The sequence below is a fragment of the Spodoptera frugiperda genome, chromosome 26 (assembly GCF_023101765.2).
Source record: "Spodoptera frugiperda isolate SF20-4 chromosome 26, AGI-APGP_CSIRO_Sfru_2.0, whole genome shotgun sequence".
In the NCBI taxonomy this organism is placed as follows: domain Eukaryota; kingdom Metazoa; phylum Arthropoda; class Insecta; order Lepidoptera; family Noctuidae; genus Spodoptera; species Spodoptera frugiperda.
The window spans coordinates 5750802-5768491 of NC_064237.1; the positions used below are offsets into that span (position 1 = coordinate 5750802).

Sequence of the window (17690 nt, forward strand, 5' to 3'; positions counted from 1 at the left end):
GATGACAATTGTTGTATTTCTTCGTAACAAAGTTATTTACTTGGTTGTCGCGATTAAGGTTGACGTTTGGTATTGTTGAGGCGGCATTGGTGTAGATTTGAGGCTCTTTAAATTTGTCTTTTAGATTTACCTTCATACAAATACATAAATATGAAACAATACATACTTAAGTGTTATACTCTGTCTACAGTAATAAGTCTGGTTATAAAATTAAATTAATACGAAATCACGACAAAAATATACGTCTTTCCTAACAGTAATTTGCTCCATGAAAAGTTCAGCCAGCGGCTACATGGGGCCAATATACATTCAGACACATTTGTTTCCACAATAATATTATTCGAGAGCGAAAAATAAAATATGTTCCAGCAGCTCTAGCCAAGATTTACTCGTAATATAATGTGAACAGCTAAGAATATGGAATGCATTTCATTCACTGAATATTTTGCTTAGCGAACGAATTCAAAGTTCGCCTCTTCGCTTCTATTGTTAAGGAATTCAAGAAAATACGAAGTATGGCTGTCCCAGTCCATCTCATGTTATTCCAATGAAGCTAACTTATAACACAATGCAATAAAATTGATGAGGGCGACGTTGCTTTTGAAAATATACGAGGTCCTATGTAAAGGAATGGTCGCATACTAAATTGCGGTATCGTGAGTCGAACGAATCTTTGATTTTATGGATATTTTCGTGATAAATGGTCTTGGGTTTTGTTTTAGGGCTTGGTATTAATGTTCAATAGTTGATAACGTGGATCATTTAAAATGTTCCTGACTAACAAGCACTATTTTAGATCTATTGTTAGAAACTCTTAGTTCTATTAACTCATTCGAACAGTTAATAAAAATGTTATGTAGCTTAGAGGCATCATATAATAATTTATTGAATGATATCTACTTATGCTCAAAAATATATTTTGTTCTCAAGAAACCTAAGATACCTAAGTATACTAATAATATTTTTATTCGATCCCATTACAGAAATTGGCCCTTCTTCTTGAGATATACCACTGTAATACTAAAAATACTAGACTGGCAAATTCATAACTCAGTATATCGGACTAAAATAGAATAACAGACAGAGATTAACTTACAGTAGGTATCGGTGTACTTATAATATTGGCTTCGCTACGTTTGTAAGCGTAGCACGTCGACTTACTCATTCGTAATGTTATTTCATTAATAGGATTCTGACTTATGGCTTCTGTTTTGCATTACTATTGTATGAAGTAGAACTTTTCCATTCATTTTGTCCATATTTGAACTAACTAAAAATTACGGTTTATTCACGCAACTTAATGGAGAAAAGCTCTACTAGTTTCCATATTTGAACTAACTAAAAATCACGGTTTCCTCACATATATTAATGGAGAAAAGCTCTACTAGTTTCGATTCACAGAGGGACTCTTCATCATGAGCAGCGTGCGTACGTACAGGTACCGTAGGCTCCGTGACGTCGCCGCTGCTATTAGTAGTCGTAAACTAATAGAGCTTTTCTCCATTAATTACGTAAGTAAACCGTGATTTTTTAGTTATTTTGGTATGTATGTTTCACGATTGTTATTATAAAAACATAATAGAACTTTAGGTTTAGGTCTTGAAGCATAAAAGGACAGTAGTCGCAGAGATTGGGCGATTGATCCTTACGCATCACGTCGCAACCTCGATTCCCCCAGGAAAATAAATTTATTTTGTGTGATCCATAAATTAATGCTCAAAGTCAAAGTTAAAAATATAAAAAAGGAAAGATAAAACAATTTTTTGGTAGTTGGTATTTATATTTTAAAAACACAGGATACTTTCAATTTCAACAAAGTTTGTTGAGGGATCGGACAACAGATCGTTAAAATAATTTTCATTTTTAATTTGCAACCCAAAATAAAGCCGGGAAATACTTTAAACAATGGCCGCCGATTGTCACCGGATTTGTTAAATATTAGAGTCGTTTTAACAAAGAATTTTAACAAGGAATGTCATTTGTTTCTGCTCGTTTGTTAAATTCACAGGTGATTGTGGAAGTTTAGATTTTTGTTTCGTACTTTAATGGGTGCGACCCAGTTTCGAGTTGTTAAAATTATGATTTTAATTTTTTTAATACAGAGTTTTGTTTTGAGTGACTGAATTTATTTCGTTGAGTGCTTGATAAATGGTTCTGTAAAGAGGTCAGGGTGTCGCTTGGGAACTGTAAAATTATTTTATTACTTTAATTTGTTGGATAATAACTTCATGGCCTGTCGACAATTTGTTAATGTATTCTGTCTATTTATTTTGACACGCAAGTCTCATAAAACGACGGACAGCCGGACAGAAAATATTGCTATTCGGGGTTTTATTTTATCCTCGTTCTGATACGACTAGGTATCTGTTAATTTTTAAAGTTAAACGACAAAATATCAGAGATTAAATAAAAGATACAAGGTCATCCTATATTCAATGTACATTTTTTTATAGGTAGGAATATTACGACAGCTAAAATAAAAGTCACACACTAATTATATTATCAATTATTGTCTTCAAAGAGCACTTAAGAGAACCGATATTTAAAAAACAAATTAAAGCCGTAGCGATGTTTAAATAGGCTTCGAATTCGCATGTGAAGTAAACACATCTCTGAGTCTTATATCAACAGTACGAGACCAGAATGTTCACATCACTATTAGTATGTTGCTCGCGACTGCATTTAAATCTTGTTTAATGAGCACAATTCGAGCATCCATTTATATTTAGGTAACAGAACATTATGCGGTTGGAAACAGTGAAGTCCATTCGCGGTGGCAAATGACCCATATTCAGTAGCGCAGTTTAAAACGTCCCTGCATTTTATTTACGATGTTCAACAATGTGTTTGTTCAGACATACGCTTAGTTTCTGAACATAATTGACAATAAGCGTGACTTTATAATGGTTTGTTTACCTTCTTTTCTGCTGCGGTTTATTGTGTTTAGACTGCGAGAGATGTCAGGATTTTCAGAGCTTCGAAAACCCACAACCGTCTTCTCTAACTTAAAATTAATTTGTGAACTATATCTACCGTTTTCATCGTGACTATTAGAATTAGATGTTGTTAGAAATGTGAACGGAAGAAAACATCGTTGTTGGGAGTTTATTGCTAGTTAGAATTGTACTGTAATTGGACACTTTCCCGGACAATAGCCGGCGTAACGAACTAAGGATGTCAAATAAACGCACTTCCCCGTCGCGTTGTATTTTCCCTCATAACGCGAACACAGCGTTTTGTCTGCTATTTGACATCGATCTGCGGTGTCGCCTAACATCTACGCTGACTGTACAAAAATAACAATTGCATAAAAGGAGGGAAACTTTTCCCTAAAGCTCTTTGTTCGGGGGGAGATTGCTTGATGCACCGCTCGTCTTATTATCAACAAAAGAATTTACGAATTTCCTTCCCCGTATATTTGTTTAGGAACTAATGGAGGAAACCCTTCTTCAAAAAATTTCACGTGAATGAGAAAAATCTTTGTAAAACTGACGGTTGCTATGGCAACTCCCCTGGAAGCGAATTCTAGTTACATAATTAGATTAGCTCCGAAAGGATTATATGAATTAAAATTAAGGGATAATGCCTTGTTGAGCAAGTTTTTTGTGTTGAGATTAAAAAGGGTGGAACAAAAGTATATTCTCACTAGCTGACCCAGCGAACTTCGTACCGCTTTCGCGTAGCAATGATGCTCTACTTTATTTTGTATAGCTGAGTTATGTATGAGTCCCTATTCAATTTGAATTGGAATCTATAAATATCCTCCATATAAAAATGAATCCATAATTTCCTGATCTCACTATACCTGAAAAGGACTTTACTAATTTAAAAAAAAAACAAAATATATTTTCATAATAGTGTTTATTTCATAGGATTCAATCATTTCACTGTCCTGCAGGCGCCTTATCGGCTCTGATGACAATTTTGTGATTATCTGATGGCATGCGGTCTAATGCATTTGTGAATGTCTAATGCATCGGTCTAATGCAACTAATTCATTGTGTTGAAGGAAAAATGTTTGAAGTTGTTCATCACAATGGATCTCTTTACTGAGTTGTTGTGTGCGCAACGCTGATCGACTTCTCTTGCTGAATTGTCCATAAAATATATTTGCAAAAATGTATAGTCTTCAACAGGCACTGGCAATAAGGAACCTGTTTGATGATATATTTGAATCCCTGAATCTGCAAGAATATAAATATGTATACAAATTGTACCACCATGTGGCTCGCAAAATACTGCCACAATACTTTACATCATTTCAAATTAAAACTACTTTTAACCTCGACATTAAACAGCCTTCCACGGCAGCTTTAGGTAGTAGGCTTTACCAAGAACATCTTGCTCATGCCACTACAAAATACAACATGTTATAAATGTTGCTGATTAAGTCTTCGGATTATAGACTATTATTATGTATTTGATTTATTGTTTACAAAATAAACACATCACTGACTCGACATATTTTGCACCAGCTACATGGTTTTAAAACTAAAAAAAAACGTTTGCCATTATACTTACTTGCTAAAAGTAGGCAAAAAATTGTCTCGTATAACTTTTGTTGCCCCAAATGATGTCATTTGAAAGCAATTATTGTACTGCTGGATATGAGTCAAAAAATGAACCAATGAATGTAGTGGCTCTGGTGGCGGTACCAATGGCGTCAATTTGACTTGGCCGCTGGCTCAACACAATCCAGAGGCTTCATTTTTTAATTTCAACCCCAATGTGGACACAAAATGTTCATTAGTCCAATAGCAACAATTTGCTCTGAACTTTGCTCTAATCAATTGCCACATTATAACTGAATGCAGCTTTGTGGGGATTAAACAGAACATTTCTATCTTGATATCGATTCAGTTCAAGTTCATTTCGCGCTTCGCGATGCTCATCAGTTTGATTTGCTCTTATATTTCTTTGTAGTAGGGATATTGGCGATTTAAATAATTATATGTGTATTTAAATAAGGATCGAACGCGAGTGAAGCCACAGGCAACGTATTAACAAAAATGACGAATTTTCAAGCAAACATTAATCTCCTCTATCAAACATACTACGCCTTCTACCCTTTTTATTAAAAAGTAGCCTATGTTCTTTCGCTCCTCATTAAGTGTCTAAATACAAAATTTCACTGTTACAGCTTTAAAAATGACGAATTTCCATATGACCATTCATCTCCTATTTTTACCCACTCTCCCCTATTTTTTTGCAATAAAAAGTAGACCATGTTCTTTCGTTCCTCATTAAGTATCTAAATACAAAGTTTTACTGTTACGGCTTTTAAAATGACGAATTTCCATATCACCATTTATCCCTTATTTTTACCCATTCTCCGCTATTTTTTTGCTTAAAAAGTATCAAGGTCTATTCTATCTCAGTACTAAATTCCATCAAAATCGGTTCACTGGTTTAGGCTTGTAAGCGTAATTACAGACAGACAGAGTTACTTTCGCATTTATAATATTAGTAGGGATTCTGTGCTCCAAGTCTCCAACGCACACTTATTCAATAGCATTTGTTTTTTAGTATCCAATAGCATTTATCCAACAATGAACTTTATCCAATAGCAATAAAGCTCAAATTGACTCTACGTATTAGTTAGAAAACGTTTGTATGGGATAAAGAAAAGGGCTGTTTTTAGGGCTTTTCCGTCAATTATTTGATATTTTCTCACCTTTTAAACCTTCCCTAGACCTCCACGAATAATTCAAGACCAAGATAAGATAAATCCGTTCAGCCGTTCTCGAGTTTTAGCGAGACAAAGGAACAGCAATTGATTTTTATATATATAGATTTTGCTAGTCATAAATATTTTGGTCTTTATGTACCTACGGTTTAATTTGAACGGTATTTGGTCTTTTGTGGGATGTAAGATTTGTTTGAGGTAAACAATATCTTTAGGAAAGTTATCAATATTAAAGATTTCGCAGAACATTTAAAGGAACTTCGAGGGGAGAAGGAAAATACGTTTCGGATTACGAGTCTAGGGAGCGTCACTATGCGTGCATATCTTAACAATTCTTTCGTTACCCGAGGACAATATAATAAAGTGAGCATTTCTTTATTCTCCGCAAACTTTCTCTGTATTTACGAGTTGAAAACAATTTTAGTACTTTGTATCCCAATTACTCTCCTTCCTTGCGTATCCCAATAAATTCAAGAAAATATTCTTGTGAAGTTTTCTTCGTGTGTCGTTGTGGTTTTATCGTTTATCAAAATAATATTATGGAATACTTTTGACTGCCCAAACTACGTTTAAACTATGCCTAAGTATCTAATGTTTTTGACCAAAAACAACTGCTAAGGACTGGATTAAGTAATCATTAAATGACTCTGAGTACAGCGGTTATTGGCCAAGAAAGAGTATCTAACAGGTTTCGAGCTCATAGTTAATGAGGTAGATTTTCGTCATTTTCAGTAATAAACATAAACTCTATGCCAACTGTTTGTTATAAATTGTCTGCGCATTATTTTACCCAGCTGTAAACATGTTTAAAATTTCTTCTTTTAATTCAAAATAAACAGTATTACCTAAGCTACTTTAATCGCGTAACAGCTTACAAGGGTAAACAACTATTGCAACTGCTATTCTCGGTCCGTTGCCTCGAGCATTTTGCGGGGCTAGCAATCTATACATACATAGGTACATTGTTAATATACTATGTGATATCTTACCCATTCGCAATACAAACATAATGCATATATATCGCGGTTTTAGCATACAGTTAGCTACTAAACAGCGTCTAGTGAGTCTAGTAACAGCAGTTTCTGTTTAGAAAAACGTGGTTTGAAACTTCAACGAGACTATTTTTTGGTAGTGAATCTGTTTTGTAGATATTTTGTTGAGTTTTAGTTTTAAGTGTTAAGGTAAATGTACTAGAAATGTCTCGTTTATTGAGATTTGTATTCAATGTCTAGACTGCATAGTAGATTTTCATTTATTCGGCGCCTATTGCTTACATCAGGTGACCCGTCTCCTCGTTTACCGGTTTATTTAATTATAAAAAAACAAGCGTTAGTGGTGTCAAAACATTTTTTCAATGATTTTTCAGACAAAACGTCCTGTTCTGTATTGTCATTTACCATTTTCTTGACTATGAATTTGATACTTTTAAAATTACAATGAGATCATAGCTAAGCAATTCAATGTCTACCTACTCCACCCCAATAAAGTGTCTTACAAACTTTACATCTATGAATTTACGAAAATCCCCTCAAAAGCGTGGCAGTGATTTGCGAGTTTACGACACAAAGACATGCACACCGGGACGCTTATCTTATTATGTAGTAATGATGTGTGCTCAAGTTGAAGTTTGATGCCCAACAGTGGGAGATACAGCTTGATTGATGATAAATATGGACGTGGACTTAAACGAATCGTCTTTAAATGGAGTGGGATACATCGTTGCATTTTTGGAAGTCTTTTTGAATGGTGATCTTTAACTTATCTATTACTTTCTATAAATATGTGTGTGTGTGTGTACATAGGTTAAAGAGATGAGTATGGATACGTTTCGTTGATATTTAATATTAATATAAATCGTAATGAGTTTAGTTTGGTTGGTAACACAGTTTAATCTTTAGTTTGACACAACGAAACTACTCAAACAAATTGTAGTAGGTGCCTTCTAAGTATATCTTTCTTACTTGAATGAGTCTAAATTGACGTAGCTCTTGACGTTGTGACAAACGATATTTTAAGCACTTTCTTAGATTTTACAAACATATATTTTTATATAAGTAATTTTTAATAGATAAACAGATAATCGTACCTACCTTAATTTACAATTAACGACAATGAATTTAAACAAGAATCACCTATGTCATATTGCCATGGAAACTACTAGAACAGCCGGATCCTTTCCTAGCCCGTGGCATGGCAATCAAGGTCTCACAATGAGTCAGAATACCCACGTGATACAGAGATACATGAGAGTAAATGTTAAACTGGGTGCATTTTAGCTTTAGACTGTTTTATTGTTCTCCGAAATTCTAGGCAACAATGAAGTATTTACTACGTTTAGGTACTAGTTTAATGGTTGACGGAGCACTTAATTTGTGAGTCTTTATTGTGAATGGTTTGTTTTTATATAAGCTCTTGTAGGTTGGGAGTATTGCAAAAAAATTATAACAACAATCTTTTTATATGGCCTATTGTAATTAGTCTTAACTACACTATTAATTCGAGTGTAAGTACCAAAAGGATCTCTTGTATTAAAACAGTCTCATGTCATAACTAAAATGCTATTGCGATACACAAAAATGTAGCCATCGTAATTCCAATCCATGATCTTAATCGTGGCTACTAAACTAACAAGACAGTTTAACCGCCGCACTCAGAGGCATTTAATGATCTACTTAGTTTTCTTCGGTATTCCTGTAGTAAACACCTAGTATCGAAAACAATACGGCGGTAAGATTACAAAATTACTTGATTACCAACTTATAATGATGGAAAATGGCCACCCATTCTACAGTTACATCAACAAGCGCAATGCAATTTCATCAATTATCAACAATATTGTTTCTAAGTCATCGGACGATTTATAATTGAGTAAAATACCGAGACATAATAGCGGTGAGGAAGACGGGGAAGGGGGGGTATCGAGGAACCCAATTTACGAAGTTTTCACCTTCTTCAAACCCTTTTAACTTTTGATAGATTCAGATGCTACTGGAAAAAGTCGGAAGTCGATACAAATTAGATAGCCGTGATTTTGGTCCTAAGGGCCGCGTTAAAAAGTTTCACTTGCCTCGGACAGCAAGAAGAATTTAAGTTTATTTGAATCCGTTAAATCTTTCACTGTTGCTTTTATTTTTATTTATTTTTGTTCTTTTGTTGATGCTAAAATTTGTGTTCTGGCTCTTGAAGTCTTGATTTTTGTTTCTTTTTTACTCTCAAAAATACATATTTTATGAAGACCTGACACTACTAGTACCAGCTGGAATCATTGATGTAGTGAAATATTAAACTATGAAAAAAAGACTGTTTTCTCAGAAAAAAACCGTAATTTTTGGTAAAAAAATACTTTTGTGATACATTTTTAAACACCACATTTTTATCCCAGTGCCTACTACCAAACTGTAGTCGTAGTAGTGATATAAAACGAAGTCACACTATATCACACTAATATTTTAAATGTGAAAGTTTGTTTATTTGGATGTTTGTCCGTCAATCACGCTGAAACTACTGAATGGATTTTACAAACTCATACCCGAGCAGACTTGTGTGATAGAATACTTTTTATTCCATCGGAACCAGAGAAAAACCGCTGGTAGAAGCTAATGCTCAATATATTTAACAAAATCAACCTCCATTATCTATACATACGTACCCTACATGTATATGTATAGGCGATGCACCCTCGCGTACAAAGTTTGGGCACCACATATAAACATAGATATAATTCCACACTGATAATTGGACATCAATTTGCACCCCGGCTTATCCCGATAATTTTGTTGCGATACGAAAAACCATTTTGTTTTCAAACAAATATACTGACACAAATGTTTGGTTATATTTAGGGTTGTGTTAGTTGTAGTTTTATTATCGCTTCTTTTTGTTAATGTGTTATTTTTTGCTTTGTTCATCTTTTTTAAATAAATCAGGAAATTTTTGAAAGAGGTAATTAAAGTTTTCATTAATTTATCTACTATCTTATAATATTAGTAGGAAAGGAATTCCATATGGACCTATTGTCATTTATGGAATTGGCACCGCCAAATCACACACAAGAACACAATGTAAGCCTCCGTAACAGGATCATGACACCACAAAACTCAAATCTATAAAGCAAATATATAACAAAAATCTCTTGCCGAGAACAAATAAACATACGTTGAAATTACAACAGTTATCCGGGTGACATATTCGGATATATCTGGTATCTGGAGTCAATATATCCGATGTGGTGTTTGTATCCGCGGGACCGTGCGTAGGTTCTCGTTGCGGTCTCGATTTCCTGTAAAACAGGAAATTTCCGAACGTCCGTTCACAGATACAGCGAATTCCAAGTTATTCTGTTTTTACGTAAAACAATTTTATACGAAGGAAGTGCTTTATTTTTGATCGAAGATGATTTTATCTGGAACCTTATTTGTGTTTTGTCGTTGTGTATTTTAAGATTTAGTTTGTAGATATTTATTTATTCATATTTCCAGATGATCGTACCAAAAAAAATATAGTTTTCTTTCACACAAACCTTATCCAGACATAGTAAAAAAAAAGAAACAGCTTGTGAGTGTCCGCTATTGACCAAAGGCCTCTTTTCACACGGAGGAGGTTTGAGCATTAATCGCCACACTTGTTCAATGCGGGTTGGCGATTTCAAACTTATGATTAGAAATTATAAGCCCAGGTTTCCTTACGATGTTTTCCTTCACCGTTTTTCAATGGTGTCTAAAACATATATTTTAGTAAGTACATGTAACTTGGAAAAATCACATTGGTACTTGCCATTGCCGTTGCCAAGCGGGTGTCTTAAAGCTTGGGCGAAAACACGATAATCAAGTAAAAAAAAAGATAAATGTTACGCAACTTTTTTAATAGGTAGGTAGTATAAATATCTTCAAAAGAAAATAAGTACTTCATACAAAGTTCGTAGCGAGAGCGACAGATGTTCGCGTATCATAATTTGTGCCTAATTTTAGACTTCGTTACTTATCACATACATTATTAGGTGCTTATTATAAATACTCCCACTCTCACAAGTTACTGTCATCTGGTAATAATCCTAACTTCACCACATCTGGCTTCTGTCTTCAGTATTAAGAAATATATCTACGAAGGATATATTGTAATGTCACCCTGTTTTCCTTAAAATAGGAGGTTCACTTTCGCCAGGTACATTATTATTTTTATGTAGGTCCTGGATTTTGTTATGCTACTCATGGTAGAATAAAGGCTAATGTCTAATGGGCCGTCTGATAGCAAACAGTCACCACGGCCCATGTAACCTGGAATATCATAGGCATCACGAGTGCGTGCTACCGCGGAAGAATCAGCGGCGTAGCGTGTATTCGCGTGACCACTTATAAAAAATATTTGGAGGCTCCCTTTTTCTTGGACAGGGAGGGGAGGGGATCAGCGAATGACCCAAAGAACGGCCTTACCTAAGTTAGCTTTCTCTTATGCTAGAACAGTGAGCCCATGTTTGGAGGCCCTTATGATGACGTTACTTTTCCTAAAGTCTTGAACGCATGGTTTATGCGGAAAAAAGTATTGATTATTTTAGACTCTTGTAATTTCTGAAATGGAATAAAAAACTGGGAAGTCTTTTTTGTTGCTTACGTACTTTGGGGGTTCCTATAGCCTGGAGGCCCGGTATAATTGATACGGAAGATATGGCGCTAGCTACGCCTCCGATAAAAAAATATGTAATTGTACTATAGTTGTCAACGCGAATATTTTTCTTTGTTTTCCAAATTTTTATACCATTGAAGTGGTATGCAATCTATTCGTTCGTTAGTTACCGTAACCGTGACTTTGAACGACAAATATACCACTTTTATTTAATCGATGACAAACATTTTCTCTATAATCAGAGGTGTCGTTCGTATAGGCTATTTAGTCGAAACTGAAACGAATTTTCTTAGACAAGATATTCATCTTTTTTTGTTACCACGTGGTTAGTTCTAGGTGGTGGCGTAGGCAAAGTTAAATATAGAATGTATACCTATTTTATGTATACCTATATAGGTAGTTAAAAAATGTGTATTAATTCAAATAGTGTTTCATTTATGATCTCCCAGTAGCTGTACCTATATGAGTTCATCATGAGAAACATATTATTTGAGCATGAATTACTTAGAACTATAAATGACTTCACTGTGTCTAACATCCGTCTCGACATCCGTCAGTTTGTTGCATGCTTCAACGATTTTGTTTTGTTTTACTGTACTATGTACTTTTTGTAGTTTTATTAAGTGTAGGTAATTATTTTAGATGTTAAATGGCCTGTCAATCTCCTAAGTGTGTTTGACGAAATTATAGTTCTTAGTTACGCGTCCTTTTAACTAGGTTTCTAATTATAATAAGTAGGTATCCTATCACATATTATCAGCAGTCTATAAGTGGCTATTGCTGTCCAAAGGCCTCTTCTCACACGGAGATGGTTTGAGCATTAATCACCACGCTTGCTCAATGCGGGTTGGCAATTTCAAACTTATAATCAGAAATTATATGCCCATGTTTCCTCACGTTATTTTTATTTACCGTTTGTCAGTGGTGTTTAAATAATCTTAGAAAGTACATATAACTCGGAAAAAGTCACATTGGCACTAGGTCTACCAACGGCAGTTGGTAGGTTTCGAATCCATGAGAAGCTGAGAAGCGGGCGTCTAAAACCTATCTATCCTAACAACATCAGGATATTTTGGAACCCATATTGAGCATTTTAGGTCGAAAGTACTCAATAACACTTAGCCCGACCATTCAAACTTGGCATACATATTAACGCTGAAAAAGCGAAACCTAATTAAATGACCTTCGGTAACACTTATAGGGTGTCACACTATATCATTACTAAAAATACTGTCTATTTCGCTTCTAGCAACTTCAGTAGACTGGCCACAATTGTTTTATATACACCTTATTTTGAAAGTGCAGAATCTGGAAATGAGTAGATTTGATACCGTTTATTAATAAATTACTATTCCTATTAAAACACATCAAAAGGCAAACAATATGACTTTTTTTTCATAATATAGATGTTTAAATCCCTATTTCAAGGTAACTTGAAAATAATAAAATGAAATCTAATGTTGTTTTGTACAGAATGTTCCGAACGTGCACGGAACATAGCAACAAAATCGACTATTAGTTGCTAGTCTAGGTATACATTCCGTCATAGAAACCACGAATGAAGCTACCGCATGTAATCCATCAATCGCAAATACGATAAAATGCTTATGTACTAAGTAGAATAATCAGGGAATTACAAACTCCGAAACAAATACAAAAGATTAAGTCATGGTTTTCCGAAATCAACAGTCTTTGTAGAGATTCAGTTTACGCTCTTGTAATTCTATTAGACATTGTTATTCCAGGCTGTATTTACTTCGACGGGATGAAAATAACCCATGGTAGTATGGAGTGCGTATTACGAATAATATTTCAGTCTCCGGATTATTCCCTCTAATAACACTGTAGCCGTAAATTGGCGCTGAATCTGAGCCTTATTAAACTGTCTTGTAAATCGCGTTCGCACTGTACAAAGTGCTGATCACATAAAAAATAACAGGGCCATAAACGCGGCGTGCCTCCCCAGCCGGGCGCTGGTATAATCAGACAAATATATCAGGATAACTATTGATTTCTTGTCTTATTTTTAGAAGGGTGAAGTGGAATTTCGTATGTCTAATATGTTTTGTTTGCCTACGTACACGACGTATTGCTGAACCGAAATTTAATTTGACAAGACTGATAATGAAATTGACTTTGAACAAGATTTTGCTGTAATTTGATATTGTGAGGTTTCCTCTTTGATATATATTCAACAAAAGCGCGAGTAACCAAAATCTATTTTTGTCACGTAAAAGCGAAACTTATTAGGCGACAATTTCCAGAGGAAACCTTAATGTTGTTCTATGATTTAGTTTTTTGCTTCTATTCTTTATATTGTTGTTCATTACATTATTGTATTCATGAGAATTCGCAGAGTAGTAGCCACTTACACATGGCGCTATTCCAATATATTCCACGAACAGAATCAATAAAAATGTAACAAGACGGAATACTTCACCGAATACATGTTTTCTATTATTTATTGTGTTGTTATTGATACTATATTCAATTCACGTTTCATTTCGTGTTATCAGTTCACTGGCTCGTTCATACAATATAGCGGTACTTGTCGAAATTTTATTGGTTTCTCGGAAAGTATGGGCAGCACTTGTGGTATTACCGTCAGTCATCTGAGCGGTGGCTGTGCAAAGGAACCGAGACGTCTCGGCGGGCAGTGCAACCCTAGCCTTCTTAGGCTAAGTGCAAACGAAACAACAATGTACTTTAAACACCATTGAAAGTATATTACGTATATTAAAATTTAAGTTTATAATGTTTAAGCGGTTTACTTGAGAATAACCAATTAAATCTCCATTTAGTCCATTAAATACTCTTAAGGAAGATGGTCATAAAGTTAAGATTACAATTCCAAGAATTTAGGTACGTCCCAGGCTATCTTAAAGAATAAAGTAAAACGAAAAAGATAAAGATGATATATGATTTTCCTCGTATCTATTGTACACCGGCTTCCTCAGAATGTCAATTTCGTGCTGCAGTTTGTCACGTGTATTCATCCTAATGTTAGGGGCGCGCCTCGCTGACCCAGTTCGGGATCGTGGCGGGATCACTCGAAAGGGTTTACGGTTTCAATATTTGGAAGACTTCACATATATGCGCACTTTAGCTGTCTTATATAATGCACTTCGTTTCAAGTTACGCCAACTTTTATGAAGTAAACAACGCAATTTATTTCCACGACCCATTTTTAACTGCAAAAAGATTAGCCGTAGCCTTGCGTAATAGCCGACAGCCTTCACAAGGTGGTCTAATCTGGTTCAGAGGGCTGGTATCCAATTTGCCGCCATGTTATTGTGGGGCTTCGACCGCAGCTCGCGTAATTGACACCGAAAGTAAAACCGCAACTTATAAATCGGAAAACGTAACCTAGACGACAACCGCACGGTGCAAAAACCACCTGCGAAATTACGACACGTACTGCAGCCGCGACAATCGCCGGCCGGCATAGCCAATCTACTGGATGCTTTATTATTATCGTCCCGGCTTCCAATAAAAATAACGTAATTTACCATCCGAATAGAGCGGTCTTATAGGTTTAGTTTAGAAAGTTGGCATCTTGTCCATAGCGGTTATTCCGCGTTCCCTACATAGACTACCAGGCTGCAGGTTATACAAAAAGAAGGCTCTATTTAACGGGAACTGATTCGGAAAAAAGCGCTCTGTGAGCTCCATGACGAAGAACCGGATTACTATGGCCGGGCCGCAAAACAAATCCACTACGATTTACGTACCGTAAACTCGTTACGCGTTTCGAACGAGACGCGTTCGTGGTGGCGTGTTTAGTTGGAATTTGTTTCTTGTTGTGAGTATCCGAGAGTTCAGATCGGGTGTCGAGGGTGCGTTAAGTACCGGCGGGCGGCGAGAGAGAGGCGAGCTTACACTGTATGGAGAGGTTCGCAGGTTCATTCGTAGGAAGTGTCGTTATCACAGTCGCTGTTCGGCGTTCGGACGGCGTGGTTCGCTGCGGACGGTCTGCGTGCTCGCTGCGTCTCTGTACACATCGGGAGAAGTTTTGCGGAGATCGCGCTCTGTATTGCATGGACCACGGCCTTTCCTGGCTCGTGACTGATCACGGCGGCTTTGTAGAAAGTGAAACTGTATGCTCTGACTCGTGATAATAATAGTGCAAGGACATCTTAACTTTATATTGGTTTGAGTGCTTTTAGTGGGACAAATCAGTTTTGAAGGGAGAATTGAATTTTACCGGGACTCGTTTCGATATCAGCGCAGTTTCTTCAGTTAAACTGTGTCTAGATTATTGAAGCGCATCCGATATTTTTCCTATAACGGTAAGTAATGCAATTTTGGTGTAGGAAGTAAGAAATAAGCAGTACCTATCTAAACTTACAAATAAATTTAATGGAACTTTTCTTCAAATAAAAAAGTAATCTACTGAAAACATACGAACATCTAAATTTAAATATTATGATTAATACAATTAAATAAAAAAATGCCATGAATAAAATTTAATAAGCCTACACAACAGTTATTAAAACCGGTTTTTATTCAGTAACTCCAATGATCCGCGGACATAAACAATAAATCTAAACATGAATATAAAATTAAGTGATGTATGTAAATTGTGGGTCATTAACCTTTTCTTAGCGGGTACTAGCAGGCTCTTATATTCATAAGGGCGAAAGTGTACGTAAAAAATGCTAATATCATTAGGAGCAACATCGCTGCATCACTCCGGGGATGTTATTTACAAACGACAAAATAATTTACTTTAAATAATAATATGAAAATTTTTAACGTCCCTACATTTTCAGGGAAATCTTTGGAATTTTCTCCCTCTCTTTGGGATTTCTTTTTTCTTTTAAATATGATTTTTGAACATCCCGTATTCGTTCACATTTGCATTGATAAATACATTTGGTAACGTTGATGTGACTTTAGATACGAGAACAGCTTGTATGTGTGTGTGTGTGTTTAAGGCTTGATCACATCATTAGAAGAGATGTGTTGCTATTACTTGCTTATTACGTCATTACATATTATGATCACTTCTCATGTGTTCAACCCTTAAAATGTAATTAACCGTTTATTATATTAGGGTCTGTGACTGAAACAGAAAAGCCGGCGAGTGGTATGTGTTCTACAATTTAGGAAATTGTCTAGGGTGACTAGAATAAAGTGAAGAATTTAGCACTATTATAAGGGAATATGTACCTTAACCTACATAGATTACGTACGATATTACTTTAGGTCGTTGGAATTTGACTCATTTATTTTCTTGATTAAAGTTAATTAGGATTATATCGCTATCTTACATTAGCTAGTACTAGTAACTACTTACAACAGTTCTACATATTTTTTAATATACAAAAGCCTTGTTATTGTAACTATGAATGCAATAAAATCATTCAGTCATATTAGTCACGCTATTTTCAAGTAATGCGCCCCATAAATTTTATACTAATGGACCAACTAGGAAGCTTATTGCTATAACATTACTTCCATAAGAAAAAATGGTACAATTGCATTAAAAATAATGTAAAAGTTTTCTAACAAAACCTGCAATACACACATGAAAAGAGGTTTCATTGCGGCGGTCTCCGTTCCTCTGATTTACACAGGGGTCGCGTTAAGCCAATTAGCTTTATACAATGTTTTATTCATTGTGTTGGTACTTAAAATTATACGTATTTGATGTAAATAAAGATAACGGCGGCCGGACGTGTGCACCGTTTAATTACAAAACAAACATATTAATCCGAAAATATTGCGAAGATTTTGCGAAATTTCGTCAGTCTACTTTCAGCACGTGACTTTTATAATTGCACCGGGTAATGTAACTGGAGTATAATGGCTATTAACAAATTTTGTTCAATTCTAATTGTATTTGAAACGGTAATTAGGCTGAAATAATTTATCGTGGGGGAGAAATTACTGAGTTCAGGGCCCGAAACGACTATCGACTCAATTACGAGAATTTGCTTGTTTCAATACAGTTACTCTCACTGCTAATGATATTTTAGGTTGAATTAATCGAATACGGTACGGCTTAGATGCTGTACTTTGACATTGTATGGCTTCCTTGACGATAGCCCATGCAGAAATTCCCTTTCGAAGGGGGCATTCGGGAAGCCATTTCCTTGTTTAAGTAATTTAAAACAATATTTTATGAGTTGTAAAAAGTAATTGATAGTAATCTGCTACAAAATATAATTGCGTATAACAAAATTATGCGTAAGTACATACATAATGTTTGTAATTAATCTACACTACCTATACTTTTTGCTCGCAATACCTTGTAAAGTAATTATTAGCATATACTTTACTATTTACAGTTAATTACATCTCATACGATAGATTGACAATACAGATACAAAACAACAAACGTCACGTTTGAAAATCGAACGCTCATTCAAAACCGCGGCAC

At 35.2% G+C, this 17690-nt stretch overlaps 1 protein-coding gene and 1 long non-coding RNA gene across 3 annotated transcripts in view; one reads left to right on the plus strand and one right to left on the minus strand.

Moving 5' to 3' along the window:
- Window positions 1–3844: 3844 nt before the first annotated feature.
- Window positions 3845–5792, minus strand: LOC126912533 (uncharacterized). Its single transcript, XR_007707252.1, has 2 exons — window positions 4522–5792; window positions 3845–4184 (listed from the first exon to the last, which is right to left on the minus strand). It is a non-coding gene; the product is annotated as an uncharacterized LOC126912533 (long non-coding RNA).
- Window positions 5793–15219: 9427 nt separating this feature from the next.
- LOC118264103 (muscle M-line assembly protein unc-89) overlaps window positions 15220–17690 on the plus strand; it is a 186548-nt gene continuing 184077 nt past the window's right edge. For both annotated transcript variants that reach the window (XM_050705042.1, XM_050705045.1), the window contains exon 1: window positions 15220–15594. The gene's annotated coding sequence lies outside the window, so the exon portion shown is untranslated. The remainder of the gene's footprint in view (window positions 15595–17690) is intronic.